Below are 23,170 nucleotides of genomic sequence, written 5' to 3'. Positions count from 1 at the left end.
ACCCTCCCCCTTATGCCAAAAACTCAACCCAAAATCAAAAGTTTACCGATTGGGACAGTATACGTATCAAATGACAGGTATTGGAGAGTAGAATACGGATATGGTATTAAAATTTGAGTCTTAGAACCCATCGGGCCGCACCAACCCCAAAACTCCCTGAAGCAGACATATTGGACGTTTATTTAATATGGGGCTCAAATGAAAGGTATTCGAGAGTAAATTTCGAATCTGGCATACAAAATCAGATCGAAGTATAGGGCGTCACGCCAACCCTCAAAAACACCATTAGACCCATTATGACTATATGATAATTGGCTAAACCGATTTTCTTAAAATTTTTGTAGATTGTGTACGTTTGTCTGGAAGCAAACATAGGCTATATATTTTTTAGATATCGGGTGGACGCGGACCTTCCCCCTAACCGCTAAAACGCCCCCATATCAGAAAGTGGTCCGATGGGCACGAAAACGAATATGGTATTCAAATTTAGGTCCAAGTACCCAGCGGCCCCCCCCCCCCCCCCAACCCCAAAACTCCTCTAAACAGATATATTCGAAGTTCATGTCAATACTCAAATTAAAAGTATTAGGTAGTAGATTACAAATATGGCATGAAACATTAGGTCTAAGTAATGGGAGGTTGTCCAACCCCAAATACCCCCAAATGGGCATATTAGCCAACCATGGCTATATGGGACTCAAATGAAAGGTATTAGAGAGTAGATTAAGAATATGACATTGAAATTTGTGTTCAAGTCTACGTGGGGCTTTTCTTTCTAAAGATACGTCAAATGGGTTATTCGACCCATTATGACAATGTGGTACTCAAATGAACGGTATTTGAGAGTAGAAAACGAATTTGATATCCAATTTTAGAGCCAAGTGTTTTGGGCAACGTCCTAAAGTACCAACATTAAGAGGGTATAAACACCGCATTGTCCGATGTTCTCGGCAGGATTCGAACGCGATCAGCATCATAGGCTGCAATGGCACGAATTCGATATCCGCATTCAGGGCGAGGAGTATCCAACCTAAAAAAATATTACAGAGTTTAAGAAGGCGCAGCGGCGCGGGCCCGGTTCGGCTAGTATATGTATACTGCCCGATTTTCACTCCAAGATCCACTGCAAGCGCATTTATTGACCAATCTTGCTAACATTTTGCACATCGCTTTTCTCGACGACTGCCACTATATCTTGGAGAGTTTGATCGAAATAGGTTCAGATTTAATTTGCAATAATGTTGCCATATGACAACCGTAGTTATTGCAGTTTGAACATATTTGCTCGAAATTTATGGTAATTGTTTAATAACCCATCTGAAAGCATCCGCCGAAGTCCATCAAAATTGGTTCAGAATTGGATATATTGGGTTGCCCAAAAAGTAATTGCGGATTTTTCATATAGTCGGCGTTGACAAATTTTTTCACAGCTTGTGACTCTGTAATTTCATTCTTTCTTCTGTCAGTTATCAGCTGTTACTTTTAGCTTGCTTGTAAAAAATTATATTTGATTGAAGTTCATTCTAAGCATTATTAAAAATGCATTTACTTTCTTCTAAAAAATCCGCAATTACTTTTTGGGCAACCTAATAGCTCCCACAACATACCATAAATGACCTATTACGGATGCTGACTAATGAGGGATTTGAGCCCGTCTGCTACGCAGACGATGTTACAATACTTCTGAAGGGTAAGGATCCGAACCACTTATGCAGATGGGCCGAATGGGTCTTGCATAAGGCACACGACTGGGCTACACCCAGAGGCCTCAATGTTAGCCTAGAGAAGGCTGAAATCTGCTTGCTCACGAGGAAGACAAAAGTGGGCCAATTGAACGCACCACGTTTCCTCAATAGAGTGATTTTGATATCTGACAAGGTCAAATACTTAGGTGTGATCTTGGACAGGAAATTGAATTGGAAGTGTCACATTCAAGAGCATACTGACAAGGCTTACAGATGTTTTGCTGTATGGGGACGGACCGTAGGCTCGAAATGGGGCATGCATCTGAGGACAGTCCACTAGCTCTACAGGAGGGTGATTAGATCAATACTTACATACGTCTCAGTAGTTTGGTGGACAGCGATGGAGAAAAAGTGCAACGTAAGGTAAATACAACAGGTTCAGAGAACATGTTGTCTTGACATAGGGGGAGCAAAAAGGAACACGCCCACTAGGGCACTCGAGGCTATTCTAGATATTCGATCTATAGACATACAGGTTAAGTCCGAGGCAGCTACTGCGGCTTTGGGACTTAAGGCGATAATATAATGGATTGAGGATAGGAGAAGCTCACACCATAGCAGTATTATTAAAGAGACGATAGGAAACCTGGAAGGAATGGAAGTGGTTTCCGATCGGATACCTGAGATCACACTTGAGGTCGAGTGCGGGGACTGTTGCCAGCGGCACTGTATTGGAACCCTAGTATTAACATCTAGAATATCATGTCACAAAGTGGGCCTGGGGATCTACATTGAGAACCCAGGCACTGAGATCTGTTTTAGACTGCCTGATCATAATACGATCTTGCAGGCGGCGATCCGGGCGATAGCGGAATGCGTGAGTTATTGTGGTGTTAACGCGAGGACATCGAGTATGAACATCTGTACGGACAGTAAACACGCCATTAAGGCAATAACAATCCGGACTCTAAAATCACGAACTGTCTTGGTATGTAAGAAGAATATTAACGCCTTCTCTGAGGATGACACGATCCGCATCGTTACTTTTGGTATTTAGAGCGCACAACAGTACAATTACTGACTTTTCTCCCTCTTTTCAACCTTACCTAACCTAACCTAAGGTACCATATCCGATACAATGCTTTTAATGTCCCCCAAGGCCTTTCTGGATCATCCTCATACCAAATTACTCTCTCAAAGTCCCACCTTTTAACTTACATATAATCCCGGAAACGCTCTAACGGACAACTTGACGCCAGAAGAGGTTGTCACTGATATGCTTTCGTTTGAGCTTGTTTGGGAATTATATCTGAGTTGAAAACCATTTGGGCTCTAAAATGGTACTGATGATATATCACGTATGGAATTACACATAGTGTCCGATAGACTGGCTCCTTGGCTAGGGGAGTTATACTTAAATATCAGCATGTCGTATTTACCTGTGGGATGGAGAGACACAAAGGTTATTTTCACTCCAAAAGCAGAAACACCTTAATACACGAAGGCGAAAGATTTCCGTCCTATTAGTCCGTCATCCTTTATGCTGAAGACTAGAGAGGTTGATAAAAATATATCTTAGAACAAAGTTCCTTGAAGATCGCCAGTCTCGGCAACATCATGCATCACAACAGGACGTTTCACTCGATGTCAAGGCGTTTCTTGGCATTGAGGGTGCTTTATATAATGTCCCCAATCGTGAGGGGGCTGGTGTTTCTGATATAATTTTTGGAAGCTAATTTTTGCACAACTTACTACAAGATGCATTTCGATAGGATTGGGAACTGTAAGTCTACAAAAATGGGTAAGCTGAGGGACAACTCAAGGACAAGATGCGCCTGAACTAAGACAAAGGTCTTCAACCTCCAACATTTTAAGAGATTCTGACTTTTCAACATTGATAGAGGAGAAAAAGGGAGAGATTTTAAAATATATCCACTTTGAAAATTCGAGGGCACCATAGCCCCCTCCACCATAGGATGGGAGTGTACTAATTTTGTCATTCTGTTTGTAACTACTCGAAATATTCGTCTGAGACCCTATAAAGTTTATACATTCTTGATCGTCGTGATATTTTATGTCGATCTAGCCATGTCCGTCCGTCTGTCCGCCCGTCCGTGTGTCCGTCCGTCTGTCCGTCCGTCCGTCTGTCCGTCCGTCTGTCTGTCGAAAGCATGCTAACTTTCGAAGGAGTAATGCTAGCAGCTTGAAATTTTGCACATATACTTTTTATTGGTGTAGGTCGGTTGGGATTGTAAATGGGCCATATCGGTCCAGGTTTTGATATAGCTGTTATTTAAACCGACAGCACTACGTGTTTCGATGTGACTTTAAACAATTGTGCCAAGTATGGTTTAAATCAGTCCATAACCTGATATAGCTGTCATATAAACCTATCTGGGGATGTGATTTCTTGAGCTTCTACATGGCGCAGTTCTTATTCGATTTGACTGAAATTTTCCATGAGGTATTTTATTATGACTTTCAAGACCTGTGCCGAATTTGGTTCAAATCGGTTCATAACCTGCTATAGCTGCCATATAAACTGATCTGGAAACTTGACTTATTGAGCCTCTAGAGGCCGCAATTATTATCCGATTATCCCTAGTGTGCATTTTTTACCATTGGTTTCCGTTAATATGGACGTCAGCGTTTTAAAAACACCAGGCGGTATATTGGTCGTTATCTAGATATAGTTATTCGAACTAAACCTTCATATGGACAAAAACAAGTAAAAGCGTGCTAAGTTCGGCCGGGCCGAATTTTATATACCCTCCACCATGGATCGCATCTGTCGAGTTCTTTGCGCAGTATCTATTTTCAGGCAAACAAGAATAATGAATATGGGCGGAGGAGGAGGTGGAGCTCTATCAAGTTATAGTCCAATTCGGGGCTCAAGAAGCAAAATCGGGAGATCAGTTTATATGGGAGCTGTGTCAAGCTATAGATCGATTCATACCATATTGCACACTTATTTTGAAGGCCATGGGAGAAGCCGTTGTACAAAATCTGTGCCAAATCGGATAGGAATTGCGCCTTCTAAAAGCTCAAGAAGTCAAGACCCAAGATCGGTTTATATAGCAGCTATATCAGGCAATGGACCGAATTGAACCATACTTCGCACAGTTGTTGAAAGTGATATCAAAACACTATGTGCAAAATTTCAGTCAAATCGGATGAGAATTGCGCCCTCTAGAGGCTCAAGAAGTCAAGACCCAAGATCGGTTTATATGGCAGCTATATCAAAACATGGACCGATTTGAACCATACTTGGCATAGTTGTTGGATATCATAACAAAACACTATGTGCAAAATTTCATTCCAATCGGATGCGAATTGTGCACTCTAGAGGCTCAAGAAGTCAAGACCCAAGATCAGTTTATATGGCAGCTATATCAAAACATGGACCGATATGGCCCTTTTACAATACCAACCGACCTACACTAATAAGAAGTATTTGTGCAAAATTTCAAGCGGCTCTTTACTCCTCCGGAAGTTAGCGTGCTTTCGACAGACAGACGGACGGACGGACAGACAGATGGACGGACATGGCTAGATCGTCATAAAATGTCGCGACGATCAAGAATATATATTCTTTATGGGGTCTCAGACGAATATTTCGAATAGTTACAAACAGAATGACGAAATTAGTATACCCCCCATCCTATGGTGGAGGGTATAAAAAAGCATATGTTGGAAATTTCTACAACAAACACATAGGCAGCCGGCCATCACTGATATACAATTAAGCGTTCGGACACCCTAGTATACCTCATACCTTCACATAAAAGCTTTTGCAAATGTTTTGTAATTAATGCAGCATAAGTAATTTTGCAACCCCTGTTATCTGCTCAATCTTACTACTGATTACAATCTTCAACTACTACTACTGAACTCTAATAAAATTCATATATTTTTCAAATTAAAGATTTACTCCTCCGATTACAGTCGACCAGGGTAAACGGACATGCATATTTTAGTAGCCGGCCTGTCGCTTAAGGAGTACTTGGCCATGTTATCAGTTCCATATAATGGCTACCAACCGAAACCACAAATTAAAATAAAAATACAGATCTCTCCTTTATTGTACTCGCATTTCGTAAACAAAACTATTTAGTAGGGCTTAAAAACTTATGGCACCAGAGACAATGGTACTTCCGCTGCTGCGTCGCTTCTGCAGTTTCTTTTGCTGGGGACTGGTATGTGTGTGTCCTACTCTGTTTATCGGAGTGTAACGAGTCAGCAAAGAAATGACAAGTTCAGACTGTTACGCAGAACTTGGAAGATTTTGGCCAAACTATGAATTGAATATTTCCAAATTTGCCCTTCCTGCTGCACATCCTAGTATCTGTGTGCGTCCACATCATCTGTGTAAGTGTTTTCCTATACAAGTAGCCAGCCATAACTGTTCGGTAACTGATAGGGCTGCCGGGTTAGTTTGGTACACAGGACGGATGGTCATCAACTAATACTGCCTGTCCTAATAGTTGGGCTCTCCACCCATATCCCATCTTAGGCTTCTCCTTCTCTCTTGATGTTGTACTTTAACCTAAAAAGAACCATAAATGTTTCGCATAAGTTTTATGAAACGTTTTATTACACTAATTTGTACGATGACTACGGCGAACGGGCAGAGCAGTGAAGATGGCAACGGAGTGTGAGGACAACCACAGCGTGATGCTGTTGTCTGAACTTGCACACGATTTGTAGGGTTCCAGATATGTGGCCTGCCAGCCTAGCCTGTGGTTGGGTGGCCGTTTGAATGGTATGGCAGACATGAGTGATAGCTAAGTAGGGTAAAATTGTATTTCAAACTAGCTCCATGCGGCTCCAAGTGTAGCTGTGTAAGTTTCTTTAGAGAATTGTTTTTTTTTTTTTTGCTTTTTGTTAACTCACAAACCGCACCACTCGAAAAATACTTCAACTTTCTTACCATTTTATGGCATTTTGCCATACGTAATAATAATATAACGAACAATGTTGTATCTGTGCACCACTATCCTTTGTATACACACCATGTATGTTCACCATGTATGTTCATTCATGGTGAGTGTTTTATTTTTTTTTGGGCCAAGTTAGTTGTTCCAACATAAAAGTGTATTTATGAAATCCCATATAAGCATACAAACACACTCAAACATAGTTGAACTAGAGTCTCCAAGTCTCGTGACCATTAAGCGCACCAAAATTCTAAAATAAAGTACGAATATGAGAAGGGCTTAAACATTTATGAATTTATATTTGCGTTGAATTCCAAGGATTTGTTTATCAGATTGGTTGGAATAAATATAAATGGAAAAATGATAGTACAACGGTTTTTTTTTTTGATTTTTAAACAACCACGGCTGGTCTGAATGGGTTACTTCTAGTAAACATATTTATTTCGGTGCATTTTGTGTAAACATAACTATGACTTCTGTGCTAATCGTATGGAAGTTAAACTAAAACATTTTTGGTTAAGGCGAGGTTTAAACGACAGTTAATAAACACATCATTGAACCCATCAAATCACTGTAGAAAGCCTGATACCTTTTGAACATTCACATTCGCTTTCAAAGATTTGAGAACTTAAAATGGACAAATTGAACTCTCTCAGCTTGCTAGAACCCGACTGTAGCGCAGAAGTTAGCATGTCCGCTTTTGATGTTGACTGCATGAGTTCGAGTCCTGGCGAGAAAATCAGTAACAAGTAAAATCGTGCTAAGTTCGGCCGGGCCGAATCTTACATACCCTCCACCATGGATCCCATTTGTCGAGTTCTTTTCCCGGCATCTCTTCTTAGACAAGAAAGGATAATAGAAAAGATTTGCTTTGCCATTAAAGCGATATCAAGATACGATTCGGTTTGAACCACAACTAAATTATATGTTGGAGACCTGTGAATGGTCAGCCAATTCGAATAAGAATTGCGCCCTTTGGGGGCTCAAGAAGTAAAATAGAGATATCGATTTGTATGGGAGCTGTATCAGGCTATAGACCGATTCAGACCATAATAAACACGCATGTTGATGGTCATAAGAGGATCCGTAGTACAAAATTCCAGCCAAATCGGATAATAATTGCGACCTCTAGAGGCTCAAAAAGTCAAGATCCCAGATCGGTTCATATGGCAGCTATATCAGGGTATGAACCGATTTGAACCTTATTTGACACAGTTGTTGAAAGTAAGAATAAAATACGTCATGCAAAATTTCAGCCAAATCGGATAGGAATTGCGCCCTCTAGAAGCTCAAGAAGTCAAGTCCCTAGATCTGTTTATATGACAGCTATATCAGGTTATGAACCGATTTGCACCATACTTAGTGCAGTTATTGGAAGTGATACCAAAACACCACGTGTAAAATTTTAGTCAAATCGGATAAGAATTTCGACCTCTAGTGGCTCAAAAAGTCAAGATCCCAGATCGGTTTATATGGCAGCTATATCAGGTTATGGACCGATATGGCCCATTTACAATCCCAACCGACCTACTCTAATAAGAAGTATTTGTGCAAAATTTCAAGCGGCTAGCTTTACTCCTTCGAAAGTTAGCATATTTTCGACGAACGGACAGACGGAAGGACATGGCTGGATCGACATAAAATGTCACGGCGATCAACAATTCATATACTTTATGGGGTCTCAGTGGAATATTTGGAGTAGTTACAAACAGAATGACGAAATTAGTATACCTCCATCCTATGGTGGAGCGTATAAAAATTTTCAGCGGTGGTTATCCCTTCCTAATGCTGGCGACATTTGTGAGATAATTTTCCATGTAAAAACTTCTCTCCAATTAGGTGTCGCACTGCGGCACGCCGTTCGGACTCGGCTATAAAAAAGTGGTCCTTATCATTGGGCTTAAACTTGAATCGAACATCACTCGCTGATATGTGAGAAGTTTGCCACTGATCCTTAATGAAATGTTCATGGGCAAATTTGCAATTGCACACCAGAAGTGTGGAACAGGTGCATTTGTTTGTAACACCTAGAGGGAAGATAGATATCCTATTGATTAGTAAACAGATAAATTCAGAATCACTTCTGATTTGATTTATCAATTCCTATCCGTCTGTCCATCTGTCTGTCCATGTTACCTTGTGTACAAAGTACAGGTCAAAGTTATCATCTAATCGTCTTCAAATTTGTCACAGACCCAAAGACGAATTCTATTGTAATTGGAAACAAGTAAAAGTGTGATAAGTTCGGCCGGGCCGAATCTAGGATTCCCACCACCTCGGTTATATACGTTAACAACCTTTCGTCAAAATCAGGCGAAAAATGCATACCTTATGCCCCATAGCTGCTATATCGAAATATGTTCCGATTTGGACCAAATGCTAATAAGTACAAGTCATTGTTTAATTGTGTATCTTTTGATTAGCTATATCCAAAAATAAACCGATCTGAACCATATACGACACGGATGTCGAAAAGCGTAACATAAGTCACTGTGTAAAACTCAGTGAAATCGGTCTGTGCCATATTGCAGAAGTATGACGAGCGGCTTAACGTAACTCACTGTTTCAAATTTTGGCGACATCGGACAATAAATGCGCCTTTTATGGGCCAAAAGCCTTAAATCGAGAGATGGGTCTATATGGCAACTATATCCAAATCTGGACCGATATAAGTCAAATTGACGAAGGATGTCGAAGGGCCTAACACAACTCACTGCCCAAATTTCAGCAAAATCGGATAATAAATGTGGCTTTTGTGGGCCTAAGACCCTAAATCGGAAGATCGGTCTATATGGCAGCTATATTCATATCTGGACCGGTCTTGACCAAATTTACGAAGGTTGTCGAAGGGCTTAACACAACTCACTGTAACAAAATTTATGCTTTGATACAGCTGCCATATAAACCGATCTTGGGTCTTGACTTCTTGAGCCTCTAGAGGGCGCAATTTTTATCCGATTGGAAATTAAATGGTTCAAATCGGTCCATAACCTGATATAGCTGTCATAAAAACTGATCTTGGGTCTTGACTTCTTGACCCTCTAGAGATTGCAATTATTATCCAATTGACCTGAAATTTTGTACGACGAATCCTCTAATGTCCGTCAACATACATGTTTATTAAGGTCTGAATCGTTTTATAGCCTGATACAGCCCCCATATAAATTGATCTCTCTATTTTACTTGAGCTCCCAAAGGGCGCAATTCTTATTTGAATTGGCTGACATTTTACACAGGTTTCCAACATATAATTTAATTGTGGCCCGAACCGGACCATATCTTGATATCGCTCAAAACATAGTAGTTGGCCAGTGGTCATATCAGATTATAGACTGATTCGGACTATACTTAATTCGAATGTTGGCGACTATTGCAGAAGTCATTCTAAAAAATGTCAGACAAAGCGGATGAGAATTGCCCCTATAGTGGCTCAGGAAGTTATATCGGAACACCTATTCAGACCATATTTGGCACGCATGTTGAAGGTCATAGGAGAAGTTGTTGTACAAAACTTCAGCCAACTATGACAAGAAATGCGCCCTCTATTGGCGCCCTATATATGGGAGCTATGTCAGGTTACGGACGCCACCGTGGCGCAGAGACTAACATGTCCGCCTATGACGCAGAACGTCTGAGTTTAAATCCCGAAGTGAACATCAGAAAATGTTTCATCGGTGGTTATCCCCTAACTTATTAATGCTGTCTACATTTGTAAGGTATCCTGCCATGTAAAAACTTTTCTACCAAGTGGTGTCGCTATGCGGCATGCCATTTGGACTTGGTGTAAAATAGGAGGCCTCTTATCATTGAACTTAAACTTTAATCGGACTGCAATCATTGATATGACAGAAGTACCCCCTGTTCGTTAATGGAAGGTTCATGGGAAATTTAGTAGTAATTGCGTAGTAGCGCAAGTGTCATCCAGTAGCGCAAGTGTCATCCTGCATTGATAGGGCCCAATTATCTCATTGACTTTAGGTTTTAATCTTTCACAAAGTACGCTCGAGACTATCTTGTATGCGATGGGGAGGAGACTTATTCCTCTGTAGTTGGCACATTCCGTCTTGTCTCCTTTCTTGTGTACGGGACATAGTATGCTGAGGATCCAATCATCGGGTATGCGATCTTCTACCCAGATTGCGCAGACATGCATGCATACATGCATACGTCTTATTAGCGTTTCGCCTCCTGTCTTAAATAGTTCAGCGGGTAACCCATTGGCTCCTGCTGTCTTGTTGTTCTTTAGTCGTGTCACTGCTACTTGGACCTTATTCTGACTAGGAGGTAAACATTCTATGCCATCATCAGGGATTGGTTCTGGGGTATCCTCTTCGCCGCCAACGTCGGACACTAGCAGTTGGGTAAAATGTTCTTTCCATATCCTCAGCATGTTATCTGTGTCAGTTACCAGAATTCCTTTTTTGTCTCTGCAGTAGGATGTGCCTGCACCAAAGACATCGGTTTGATGTTTAAATCTTTGGTAGAATATCCGCACTTCATTCTGACTTCGGTACATCTCAATTCGTTCACACTCACGTCTTTCTATTTCCTTTTTCTTTCTGCGGAATAGACGTTTCATCTCTCTCCTTTTCTCCCGATACCTCTCGTTCATCTGGCGCGTTGCTACTGATTGCAGGGTTGCTCTATATGCCGCATTCTTGGCTTCAGTAGCATCTCGTCACTCTTGGTCGTACCATGGGTTTCTTGGAGGAGGCTTACGGTACCCAAGTACGGATTTCGGGGCATTTTCCATGGAGTGGGCAATTGTTTGCCACTGCTCCATTATATCATCGGAACAAGGAGTGCTTTCATCAAGCAGTTGGGTCAGTCGAGTGGAGTATGCCGCTGCCATTTGTTGTGTTTGCAGCTTTTCAATGTCCAGCTTCCGTTCAGTGTCAGATCGCACTTTCCTCGCCATGCTCAAATGGGTGCGAACCTTTGCTGCAATAAGGTAATGATCCGAATCTATATTCACTCTGGATGAATGCTTTCCATCTATCACAACGTGATCAATTTGGTTTTTCGTTTTTTGATCGGGTGACAGCCATGTGGCTTTGTGAATATTTTGATGTTGAAATCTGGTGCTACTTACTACCATGTTTTTTGCCGCGGCGAAATCTATCAGCCTCAACCCATTACTGGACGTTATCTCGTGGAGGATAAACTTTCCGACTGTTGGACCAAAAATGTCTTCCTTCCCTATCTTCGCATTAAAATCTCCCAGAACGATTTTAATATGATGGGCGGGGCAGCGCTCGTAGCAAATATCTTTGGTCTGCTCGTCTTTGTCTTCCGTCCGTCGGGGCATGGGCACAAATAAGGCTGATGTTGAAGAATTTGGCTTTTATGCGGATTGTGGCTTGCTTCTCATCCACCGGAGTAAAGCTGGAGCAAAGGTGTTTCAGTCTCCGACTAACCACAAATCCTCAGCCAAATTAATGCCTCGTTTTATGGCAGCTGTAGTATAGTTTGTCACCGGTTGGGTTTTGTAGTGACGCCATTCGCAGTTCATCGCACTTCCTGTAAGGCGGTAATATCTGCCTTGTGCTTTTCTAATACATCCGCCAGCGCGTACGCTGCACCTTCTCTATAAAGAGTGCGGATATTCCAGGTGCAGATCCGCAAATCATTGTCCTTTTTTCGTTTGCGTGGTTCATCAACGTTGGGGGGGGGGGGTCCGTTTGTACTATTCTTTTGTTTCTCATAGTAGTTCTCATAGCTTTCCGGGGGCGGTTTACTGGCCCAGCTCCCCAACCGCATAGGTTTTGTGGGATTTCACATGTATCCCTTGTTGTGGCGAGCCGCTTGCTCCTAGATCCGACGCTCGCCTGCAGCCGCCCCTAACTTGGGCGCATAACTCGCCTTGTCATCTCGAGTATCATTGGCACTCAGTATTAAATTAAGAGCCAGTGCCACCTGACTCCTCACTGAGACTCTCCCCTCGAAAATCGCTGAGTGCCCGAGTCCGCATTTGCAGCTACTTTGCATAAAAGCGGAGCTTTCCACCATCCGCAATCTGTGGACGCGCCCGTTAGCTTTCAACTAAGCTTCCCGTTATAACAATGGACAATACACAAGTCGAAGTTCAAAGTTCCTGACTGTGTGGTGCTCATAGTTATCATGTGTTGCCTGCATAAGAAGGGGAAAACCACCGCTGAAAATTTTTTCTCATAGTCTCGCCAGAATTCGTACCCTGGCGTTCAGCGTCATATGTGGACATGCTGCGCTACGGTGGCCTCGGCCTTTAGGGCGCCCTTATGTGTTTTTAATCCAAAAATAAAATTACTTTTAATCACGCGTATTCTTTTCTTTATTATTTTGTGATGTAAATAAAAAATGTCTATTAAAATCTCCTGATTGAACTGTCTATGGTGATTATGGTATAACTTTAACCTTTTCTATTATGGCTTCTTAAGCTCATTAGTTTTTGTCAGCCATCAAAAAGTGTCAACTTTAATGTTTAACACATTTCCGCGAACAACTTTAGCGATTAAGTGTGTTTTCACCTCGGCCCCCCTTTCAGTAGACCATCATCGTTCACCTTCTCATTTACTATTGAAATTGCCGTTTACATAGGAGTGCTGGCAGTATTTTACATTTCTCCTTTTCCACCCCTGAGACCGGAATAACATAAAAGGATTCTAATGGCTTCAAACGCCTACCCTCATTCGGTTCGCTGTACATTAACTAATGTACAGATACAAATTAAAATCTAACTTTGTTCCTATCCCTTGTCAGTTGCCCAAAAAAAAAAAAAAAAAAAGCTCCAACAAGCATGTAACATGGTTAAAGTGGTAAATGATCATTAACTTGGTCAAAACGGAAGTATGGGCAATAGTCGTTGTAATTTATGACATAGAACGCGGCGACATTATCATCATCCTACTACGTACAGCTATGTCAAAGTATACCAGCAGCTAGCAGAGACAAGTGGACGGTCTACACAAAATGGATCGGCTGAACGAACGACCATTTGATGCGTTTGGCAATCAAGTGGAGTCGCATAAACATAACAGCAAAATGTTGACACTTAAATTATATTATCCTCCTAAATGCCATTAGTCCTTATGCCATTCGGCGGCAGCAACAGTAATGCATATTTTCTGCTACTACAGCAGCCGTTGTCGCAGCCCCTTGTCCCGATCAGCTGGATCTGCGGTGTGTTGTCAAGTGGAAGCTTGCCGTCCAATGCTCGGCCATACATCCGTTGCTGACAGAAAACCGCATTGTAATACCTTTGCCAAACAACTGAATTCAGGATATTAGCAGAGCCAAAAACAACAGAAAAACAACGGCTGCGAACAGCAGGCGACAAAGGACATGCGGAGTTTTATCGTCGCACATATTGTGGTACTAGACTTTTGAGCAGATTTGTAAACTGTTGCCAAAAAATTCAGCCATCATCATATTCCAGTGAAATTATGACATAAAGCACTAAGAAATGAATAGCGGGGGACTTGCGGGGGAAAAAAACACGCAGACAATGTTTCGGAAATGAACGCAGCGAGAGTCCTAAGAAAAATGCCTTTGTACATTAAATGATTAAAATTAACAGAGCTAGTGACAAAAAATGCAAGTGAATTAAACACCGTCGCATGCTAAAAGATACATAACATTGTTATCCTAAGTGATGAAGTGTGTGCTTTTAGAAGAACCTGAGTTAAGTTACTGTTAATGTTTATTTCGATGAAAAGGAAATCGTAACATATAACAAGTCTTGTATGGGCTCAAGAAGCAAAATCGGGAGATAGATTTATATGGGAGCTGTATCAAGCCATTGATCGATTCAGATCATATTAGACGCGTATGTTGAAGGTCATGAGAGAAGCCATTGTACAAAATTTGTGCCAAATCGGATGAGAATTGCGCCCTCTAGAGGCTCATAAAGTCAAGATCCGAGACCGGTTTATATGGTAGCTATATCATGTTATGCAGTCATAACAAAACACCTCATGCAAAATTTCAGCCAAATCGGATGAGAATTGCGCGCTCTTTTGGCTCAAGAAGTCGTAATCCAAGATCGGTTTATATGACAGCTATATCAGATTATGAACCGATTTGAATCATACTTAACACAGTTATTGAAAGAGATACCAAAACACTACCTGCAAAATTTCAGTTAAATCGGACTAGAATTGCGTCCTCTAGAAGCTAACGAAGTCAAGACCCAAGATCGGTTTATATGGCAGCTATATCGAAACATGGACCGATTAGGCCCATTTACAATCCCAAACGAACTACACTAATAAAAAGTATTTTTGCAAAATTTCAAGCGGCTAGCATTACTCCTTCGAGTGTAAGCGTGGTTTCGACAGACGGGCGGACAGACGGACTGACATGGCTAGATCGACTTAAAATGACATAACGATCCCGAATATATATACTTCATGGAGTCTCAGACGCATACTTCGAATTGTTACAAACAGAATAACGAAATTAGTATACCCCCATCCTATGGTGGAGGGTATGAAAACAAGCTAACCCACCACCATGGATTCTGCTAAAAATTAACAAAAACAAGTAAAAAGGCGTCAAGTTCAGCCGGGCCGAACTTTAAATACCCACCAACTCGGGAATGAACGTAAAGCACCTTTCATCAAAATCCAGTGAAAAGTGCATACCTTATGCCCCATAGCAGTTATATCGAAATATGTTCCGATTTGGACCAAATACTAATAAGTACAAGTCTTTGTTCAATTGTGTATAACAAAATATTGGTCTTTTTGATAGCTATATCTAAAAATAAACCGATCTGAACCATATGCAACACGGATGTCGAAAAGCCTAACATAAGTCACCATATCAAATTTCAGTGAAATCGGATTATAAATGCGCCTTTTATGGCCCCAAATCCTTAAATCGAGAAATCTGTCTATATGGCAGCTATATCCAAATCTGGACCGATTTGGGCCAAGTTGCAGAAAAATGTCGAAGAGCCTTACACTACTCACTGTCCCAAATTTCGGCGATATCGGACAATGAATGCGCTTTTTATGGCCCCAAAACCTAAAACCGAGAGATCGGTCTATATGGCAGCTATAACCAAATCTGAACCGATCGGGGCCAAATTGACGAAGAATGTCGAAGGGCCTAACACAACTCACTGTCCCAAATTTCCGCGACATCGGACAATAAATGCGCCTTTTATGGCCCCAAAGCTTAAAACCGAGAGATCGGTCTATATAGCAGTTATATCCAAATCTGGACCAATCTGGGCCAAATGGACGAAGGATGTCGAAGGGCCTAACACCAGTCACTGTCCCAAAATTTCAGCACAATCGGATAATAAATGTGGCCTTCATGGGCCTAAGACCCTAAATCGGCGGATCGGTCTATATGGCAGCTATAACCAAATCTGAACCGATCTAAGCCAAATTAACAAAGGATGTTGGAAGGCTTTACACAACTCACTGTACCAAATTTCAGCAAAATTGGACAATAAATGTGGCTTTTATGGGCCTAAGACCCTAAATCGGCGGATCAGTCTATATGGCAGCTATAACCAAAACTGAAGCGATCTAGGCCAAATTGAAAAAGGATGTCGAAGAGCATAACACAACTCACTGTCCCAAATTTTAGCAAAATCAGATAATAAATGTGGCTTTTTTTGGGCCTAAGACCCTAAATCGGTGGATCAGTCTATATGGCAGCTATATCCAAATCTGGACCGATCTGAACCAACTTAACGAAGGGTGTCGAAGGACCTAACACAACTCACTGTCCCAAATTTCAGCAAAATCGGATAATAAATGTGTCTTTTATGGGCCTAAGACCCTACATCGGTGGATTGGTCAATATGGGGCCTATATCAAGATAAAGTCCGATATAGCCCTTCTTCGAACTTAACCTGCTTATGGACAGAATACTGTGAATATTTTGTTTCGTCGGTGGGACGTCCGCTATAAAGTTGGCCCCTAATGATGATATCAGATACGTGGTCTACTCCCACATACCTTTAATTCGAGCCCCATATTTCCATAGTCGGCAAACGTGATCGGCTTGGGGAGTGTTTTGTGGGATGGGCGAACACTCAAAAAATATATATCGGATTCGTGTTCCACTTTAAAACCCCTCTTATTTGAGCCTCATATTGCAATAGTCAGAAAATACTTACTATTTGGGTGGTATTGTGGGGGTGGGGTGGCCCCATAGACACTTTTCGCGAATATTGAAAATCAAATTCGTGCTTTACTCCCAAAGACCTTTCATTTGAGCCCCATATTGCTATTGTCGTAAATTTGTTCCCTTTGGGGCAAGTTTTTGCGGAGAGGCGGACCCGCAAACACTTGGTCCCATATTTGGATATCATATTTGTATTCTGCATTCAAATACCTTTTATATAAGCCCATATTCCCATGGTCAGTAAATAAGTCCTGTTTGGGGGGGTGTTTTGGGAAAGGGGTGAACCCCCAGAAACGTGGTCCCACATTTGGATATTAGATTCGTATTCCACACGCAAATACCTTTCATTTGAGACCCATATTACCATGGTCGGTAAATATGTCCGATTTAGGGGTGTGATGGGGCTTGGGGTGGTCCCCCTAATACTTGGTCCGACAATTGGATATCAGATACGTTTTCTTATCCTAAATACCTTTCATTTGAGTCCCATATTGTCGTGATTGGTCTAAGTATATGTTTGGTAGGTTTTAGGGTGGGGCAGCCCCCCTAGGTACCCCATCCGAAATTTCGATACCAAATTTTTATTTTTAGGGTACTTTATTAGAGCACACAAAATTTCGCTTAAATCGCATCACCCATCTCTGAGATCTGGCGTTTCTGAAAATTAGGGTAAGGGGGAGGGTCCGCCCCCCCCTTTAGATATCAAAAAATGTGGTACCCTATTTTCACCACGGGGTCATTGTGCACCATCTGTGAAAATTTCAAGAAAATCGGTTGAGCCGTTTCTGAGTCTATAAGGAACACACAAACATACAAACAAACAAACAAACCTACATACAAACAAACAAACCTACATACACACAAACAAACAGACAAACAAACATACAAACAAACAAACAAACAAACAAACAAACAAACAAACAAACAAACAGACAAACAAACAAACAAACAAACAAACAAACAAACAAACAAACAAACAAACAAACAAACAAACAAACAAACAAACAAACAAACAAACAAACAAACAAACAAACAAACAAACAAACAAACAAACAAACAAACAAACAAACAAACAAACAAACAAACAAACAAACAAACAAACAAACAAACAAACAAACAAACAAACAAACAAACAAACAAACAAACAAACAAACAAACAAACAAACAAACAAACAAACAAACAAACAAACAAACAAACAAACAAACAAACAAACAAACAAACAAACAAACAAACAAACAAACAAACAAACAAACAAACAAACAAACAAACAAACAAACAAACAAACAAACAAACAAACAAACAAACAAACAAACAAACAAACAAACAAACAAAGGCCGTCAGGGGCCCCAGAAGCCCTTGCCCTAAAAACGCCCTTCAGATTCGTGTTCCAGGGGTCCAAATTAGGGGTGGAGGTGCAAAAAAGGAAAAAAATCGGGGGTTCGCCCTATAAAATGCATTTTTCCCGCCTTTTTTAGAGTTCCATATTAATATGCAACTATTCCGTATTGATTTTCAAATTAAAAAGAAACTTCCCCCCTCGCTACAAATACAAAAAAAGGACATGACATCCAACAAACTTTAAATAGAATTCCCAGATGTTTCGAATTGTCACTTAGATTTCGAATACATAAACGTTTTAAGACTCAAGCTCAAAACGTCTCCTCATCATTACCACCATTGTTGTATGGTGAATATCAAACATTAAAGGCAAGTATGAACCACTAAACATCTTCAACATGATTTGTCACTCTCGGATGTAGCGGCTGGAAATTATTTCTTTAGCTTCTACACAAGAATAGATGGGCAAATTAGTTAAAACTTTCGGGAGGCCACAGCAAGCGTTCCGTGCCAATGCTTCTGCAAAAGTGAAATTAAAAATTTCTTAGACCTAGCTGGCCATGCTTGCCTGCATGTGCTTTCATTTTCCAAATTGTTTATTACCAAGGGACGAACATTTAACCACTTTTAAACTTAGGACACGGCTTCCATCTTCGGCAAGTCTTGGGGAAATTTAATCCAACAACTTTATGCACCACCACCAACCAACCGACCAATTTAGCACTCGCCTCCCCCTCGAACTCGAATCACTGTAAAGGCGTATTATCTAATTAAACAAACAAACATTATGGTTACTTTGTTTTGACGTAGCCAACTTTTGCTTCGCCCTCCCTGCCTCCCTCTCTCTCTGGCTATCATAGTGTCGAATGGCGGTTGCCTGCTTTGCAACATGAGTTTTATGGCCCTGTGTTTTCTGGTGTCTGAAGTTTAACATAAACTTGAGTATTAAATTGAACTCCCGTCTATGCTGTCTCAGCTCTTCGTTAGCCATGAAATTTCGAAACCCTGCGACTGCCAATGTGAAGTAGAAGCAGCAACAGCTCAACGCAGCCAACATATTCCCAGTGGTCCTGCAAAGTTTAAACAGCATTTCCAAAAGTTGGAATTGTTCAAATAATGTAGGAAATTTTTAGGAATGTGTTTTGTTAGAAACGTTAAAAAAAAAAAACAAATAGAAAAAATAGTGAGAGGAACATTTCAAAGCAGACATCCAGACACATCCTTAGTACCCTGCCTGTCCTGGATTTAACAAAGCTTGTGGTTTGATTTTGTCGATATCACACGAAGCTAAAGTTTGGACACCATAATCAATGAGAAAGCATAGCACTCGAGCTGGACACATTTGCTGATGTTGTGGCTGCGGCGCTTATTGCTGAACGCCCAGACGAAAACTTTGTTATAACAGGTGTGCTTTGTGGCAAAACTTTTTGAAGGAGACATCGCTTTGTTTGCTTTTTAATATCTATTTTTGCAAAGTAGTTTAAAACTAAAATAGTGTGAAATAATAAATGGTTTGCCGTAAAAGTTCATTGAAATCCGTGTGGCGCACACACAGCTGTAAAATAACCGAAAATTCTTATATTTGCAGTGGATGAACCGATTTAAACAAACATGCGGTATCTAAATTTGTGGTCATGAAATGCATTGGAAACCCCCCAAAGGGACATTGACCCATCGGGATTATATGGCTATCAAATGAAAGGTGTTTGTTTAGACGCGAAAGCCGGGCAATGACAAAGGAAATTCTCTAACGTCTCATCATCTTCCCCACATGCCTTCCTCACATGTTATCACTTGCCGCACTGATTTTACATAAGTGAGCTAGTAGTCCTGTGTGTCCCGTTATGATACCATCTTCTTCCTTTCTCCTTCTTCCTTTCTCCTGCGCATGCAACCCTGTTCCACAGGGTTGCATGCGCATTCATCGCCCGCGTCCTTAAATCGGATTGCTTCGACCCAAAAGGCTTCGGGTTAACCAAGTTTATTGAAGGCAGTCCTCTGGTCTTCACCGCCAAATCGTCTGCTCTTTCATTTCCCCCTAACTCGGTTTTGGCCCGGCACCCAAACGATGCAGATTTTGCCATCCTCAGAGAAGGCGTTACTCATAGTCTTACACTGCAATACTGTTTGTGACCTTACCCTTATGGCAATTTTACTGTTCGTTAAGATGCTCACACTCGAAGTCTTCGCGTTAGCACCACACCACCTCACGCATTCCGAAATCTTCCGGATTTCCGTCTGCTGGATTGTATTCTGGTCAGGCAGTCTAAAACAGAACTCAGTCCCTGGGTTATCAATGTAAACCCCTAGGCCCACTCTGTCCTCTAGCTTTGATCCATCCGTATGATATGATCCTCCAGATGGCAATACTAGGGTTCCGTCAGTCCAAGACTCAGGTGTCTCAGGTATCCGATCAGAAACTTTTTCCTATCCTTCCAGGTTTCCTATCGTCGCCTCGATTACACTGCGATGGTACTAGCTGAGACCTCAAGCCATTTTCCCATTGCCTTAAGTCTCTTAGCCGCAGTGGCGGCTTCGCGTTAGCACCACACCACCTCACGCATTCCGAGATCGCTCAGATCTCCGCCTTCAGAACCGTATTCTGGTCAGGCAGTCTAAAACAGAACTCAGTCCCTGGGTTCTCAATGTAGACCCCTAGGCCCACTCTGTCCTCTAGCTTTGATCCATCCGTGTAACATGATTCTCCACATGGCCATACTAGGGTTCCGTCAGTTCAAGACAGAAACTCTGACCCCTAGGCCCACTCTGTCCTCTAGCTTTGATCTATCCGTGTGACATGATCCTCCAGATGGCAATACTAGGGTTCCGTCAGTCCAAGAAAGAAACTTCTTCCTATCCTTCCAGGTTTCCTATCGTCGCTACGATTATACCGTGATGGTATGAGCTGCTCCCATCTTCAAACCATTCTCCCATCGTATCTCAATGGGTCGGTCGCTCCGCCATTGCCAAGACAACATGTTCTCTGAACTTTGTTATAACAGTCCAAGACTGTGCCGCTGGCACCAGTGCCACGCACTCGACCTCAAGTGTCGTCTCAGGTATACGATCGGAAACCTTTTGCCTTCCTTTGAGGTTTCCTATCGTCGACTCGATTATATCGCGATGATATTAGCTGCTCCCAACCTCAATCCATTCTCCCATCGTCTTAAGTCTCATAGCCGTAGTGGCTGCCTCTCATCTCATCTGTATGTCAATGGGTCGGATATCAAGAATAGTCTCCAGTGCCCTAGTGGGCGTGGTCCACACTCCGCCGATGCCAAGACAACATGTTCTCTGAACTTGTTGTATGGTCCTAACGTTGCACTTTTTCTCCATAGCAGTCCTCCAAACTACTGAGGCGTAAGTAAGTATTGGTCTTATCACGATCCTGTAGAGCCAGTGGACTATCATCGGATTCAGACCCCATTTCAAGCCTACGGTCCGTCTAGCGCCCAACATCTGTGATCCTTCTCAGTATGCTCCTGAATGTGATACCGTTTCAGTTTCCTATCCAAGATCACACCTAAGTATTTGATCTTGTCAGATATCGAAATCGTCTTATTGAGGAAACGTGGTGAGTTAAATTGTCCCACCAGCGTCTTCCTCGTGAACAGAAATATTTCAGTCTTCTCTGGATTAACAATGTGATCCCTATTTCCTTCTACATAGCTGGAATTATTATAACATTGTCTGCATAGGAGACGGGTTCAATTTCCTCCTCAGTCAGCATCCGTAATAGGTCATTTATGGTGGTCACCTATAGGGGTGGTAATAAAATGCGTGCTTTGTGCCACTTTCCCCTTATGTTTATGTCTGTGAGCCTTCTGAGTATGTTCCTGAATGTGACACTTCCATTTCAGTTTCCTGTCCAAGATCACACTGAAGCATTTGACCTTGTCAGATATCGAAATCGTCTTGTTGAGAAAACGTGGTGCATTAAATTGGCCCACGTAGGTTAACATTGAGATCCTTAGGTCTTGCTGCATAGCATCAAATATCAAATTTCTCCTCAATCAGCATCCGTAATAGGTCATTTATGGTGGTTACCCGTAGGAGTGGTGATTAAATGCCCCCCCTGTGGCGTGCCTTGCGTCACTTTCTCCCTTATATTTATGCCATTCGACACACAATTTATCTACCTGTTCTTTAGCATATGCTTTATCCAGTCTCTAAGGACCCGGTCCACCCGGTACTGGTCTAAGGATTGGATCAGTGTGTCGCTCCGCACATTGTTAAAAGCCCCCTCGATGTCAATGCATACCGCCAGGGTGTACGTTTTATCATCAAATGATTCTTCTATTTTATGGAGAACCTCATGCAGGGCAGTCTCCACCGAACTTCCCTTGACATAGGCATGCTGTTTGTGTTTGACCAATTCGCTGGATATCCTGCTCTTTATCATGGTGTCCACAATACGTTCCACGGTTTTGAGTAGAAAGGACGTAAGGCTTATAAGTCCGTAGGCCTTTGGTGTCGCATAACTTGCCTTTCCGGGTGCCTTGGGTATAAACACCACCCTTGCCTCCTGCCCTGATTTCGGAGGATGTGCAAGTCCTTGGCACGCTGTGAAAATTTTGGCCAGATGAGGCGCCATATAGTCTGCCTCTTTCTGTAGTAACGCTGGAAATATTCCATTAGGTTCGGGTGATTTAAATGGTTTGCAGCTCCTCAAGGATTCCTTTACCATAAATTCCGTTATTATAAATCTTGGATCAACATCAATATTCAAATATTGCGGTATCTCCGTGAGTGCCGTCGTATCCTGTGGAAAATGGGTTTTCATCAAAAGACTGTCCTCCTTTGTCTCTGCTCTCACTCCCATGTCGTCTACTTAAATTTCAATTTGGACATGGGGTTGGGAGAGAAATTTTTATACCCTCCACCATAGGATGGGGGTAAACTAATGTCGTCATTCTGTTTGTAACTCCTCGCAATATCCGTGTAAGACCCTATAAATGATAGTCATGACATTTTAAGTCGATCTAGCCATATCTATCCGTCTGTCGAAAGCACTGTAACTTTCGAAGGAGTAAAGTTAGCTGCTTGAGAATTTGCACAAATACTTCTTATTAGTGTAGGCTGGTTGG

The sequence above is a fragment of the Stomoxys calcitrans genome, chromosome 3 (assembly GCF_963082655.1).
Source record: "Stomoxys calcitrans chromosome 3, idStoCalc2.1, whole genome shotgun sequence".
In the NCBI taxonomy this organism is placed as follows: domain Eukaryota; kingdom Metazoa; phylum Arthropoda; class Insecta; order Diptera; family Muscidae; genus Stomoxys; species Stomoxys calcitrans.
This window is presented reverse-complemented; position numbering follows the sequence as displayed.